This window comes from Leuresthes tenuis, unplaced genomic scaffold (genome assembly GCF_036924035.1).
Source record: "Leuresthes tenuis unplaced genomic scaffold, fLeuTen1.0.hap1 SCAF_123, whole genome shotgun sequence".
NCBI lineage: Eukaryota > Metazoa > Chordata > Actinopteri > Atheriniformes > Atherinopsidae > Leuresthes > Leuresthes tenuis.
Genome location: NW_027325477.1, coordinates 138,318 through 140,445, shown reverse-complemented (window position 1 = coordinate 140,445; position 2,128 = coordinate 138,318). Strand labels below are relative to the sequence as shown.

General features: G+C 41.5%; 1 non-coding gene across 1 annotated transcript; it reads left to right on the top strand.

Annotated features, from left to right (window-relative positions):
* The first annotated feature begins 820 nt into the window (after nt 1–820).
* Nucleotides 821–934, top strand: LOC140287355 (U5 spliceosomal RNA). Its single transcript, XR_011911539.1, has one exon. It is a non-coding gene; the product is annotated as a U5 spliceosomal RNA (small nuclear RNA).
* The last annotated feature ends 1,194 nt before the right edge of the window (nt 935–2,128 follow it).

Here is a 2,128-nt window from a genome sequence, read left to right as displayed (position 1 = left end):
ACAACACATTCAAATCAAACAGTCAGACAACATACAAGAACATATACCCCAGCCGGCATTGCTCCCTGCCTATTTTCGTACAGCACACTATGTGTGCGCACACCTTTATTCACAAACTCTTCAACTTATACTCTTTTACCGAAGCTGCTACAGCTCGATTGGCCGAATACCCTTAGATCCTATTTCGGTGAATTTGACATCTGCCTTACATGTAACAGATTAGCGGTTTAGCAGTTTTAATTTAGTTTGAGTGAAGGAATTCATTTTATAGCAAAATCCGAAATCGTGAAGCACTCATGAAAGTAAGCTTATTCTCGGATTCCTGAAACTTTAGATTTGCTCTTTCTTTTACTGCAAAGTACAACGTTGTTTTTTTTGTTTAAATCTTTCTAGACATGGTAAATATGAACGACAAAGCAGTTTTAACATAGTTTGAGTGAAGGAATTCATTTTATAGATAAAATCCCAAGAGTCTGCTGAGAAAAGAGAGTGAATGCGAAGTAGACTTTAACACGGCTATGGGAGCGAGCCGAGTGTCGGCTAACCGGGAGAATTGCTTGAAAGAAACGCGACACCGAATGAGCGGTCAGAACAAAGCCTCAATACGGGATTCTCGTGGTGTTTTTGTTGCTGCCTTGTCTTTTGCATAGAGTAAAAGACAAGGCAGCCATCGAATAGGGCCCGATTGTTCCTACTTGGTCAGCCGAGGAGCAGGGGGGGGGGGGGGGGGGGGGAAGCGTCTCAACCAAGCAAAGCTCACCATGGGGAAGGTGGCTATACCAACTAGCCTGATGCCCTGCTCCCGCAGTGACGGATAATCGTACTCTGGTTTCTCTTCATAACATACAAGTCTTTCGCCTTTTACTAAAGACTTCCGTGGAGAGCAGCACTAATGAGTTGTTTCTATTATTGGCAGGCTTTACCTTTGCGGGTGAAGCCCTTTCTGTCTGTGCAAAAGAAATCTTGCTACTTTGCAGAGTGACTTCTCTGAGTAGAGTCGCCTTACAAGACAAGGCAGCCATCGAATAGATTGTTTCTACTTGGTCAGCCGAGGAGCAGGGGGGGGGGGGGGCAAGCGTCTCAACCAAGCAAAGCTCACCAAGTAGGAACAATCGGGCCCTTTTCGATGGCTGCAACACCTGAAAGAGATATTGATGCGAGACCCGATCAAATGCTTTTTCAAAGTCTAAATTTAAGATGACAAGCCGGGTGTTTCTGTCTCTAGCGTAATCAATGATGTCTCGAATCAGTACGAGGCTGTCGGTGAGTTGTCTCCCTGAGATGGCACAAGCTTGGTCTGGGTGAATTACCTCCTCTAAAACAGAGGACATCCGTGTCGCTAAAACCTTGCTAAAAAGTTTACAGTCAAAGTTTAAAAGTGTGATGGGCCTCCAATTCTTTAGGTCAGTCTTATCATTTTTTTTATAAAGTAGAGTCACTATTCCCACTCTAAAACTGTCAGGCAGTCGGTCGAGTTTTTCAAAATCTTTAAAAACATCTAAAATGTCTGATGATAAAAGGTCCCAATAGGTCAGATAGAATTCTGCAGGAAGCCCGTCTAAACCCGGAGCTCGACTTCTCTTAAAACCTGTTAGGCATTTTTTTAACTCTAAAGCAGTAAAATTCTGTGTCAAGTGTGCATTCTCTTTTACGGTTTTGTCAACGAATTTTAAGATTTCTGCCGATGTTTCCAAGTGCACTGGTTTCTCTTTGTACATGTTACTATAAAAGGTATGTACAGTTTCAATCATCTCTTGTGTGGATTTTGTTAAAAACCCATCTTCTCTTTTTAGATTTTGAATACACTCCTTTTTATTTATAACTTTCTTTCTTTTTCACCTTCCTCAATTTCCTGCTCCCTGCTTCTTACAAAAATTCCTTTACTCTTTATTTCTGCTAAAACTGACATTTCCTTTTTGACATCTTTGATTTCTTCTTTAAAGTCTATGCCACACTGATTTAGTTTAAAGTAGCGCTGTAAGCGTTTATGTAGTCCCATCATACATCTATTCTCTTTCCTTTTTTTACGTTTACCTTGCTGTTTAAAAAAAGTCTGGGTCGTTTCCTTCACCATTTCCCACCATTGTGCATGTGTTTCGTAGAGGTCTTGAAGGGTCTGCCACTCTTT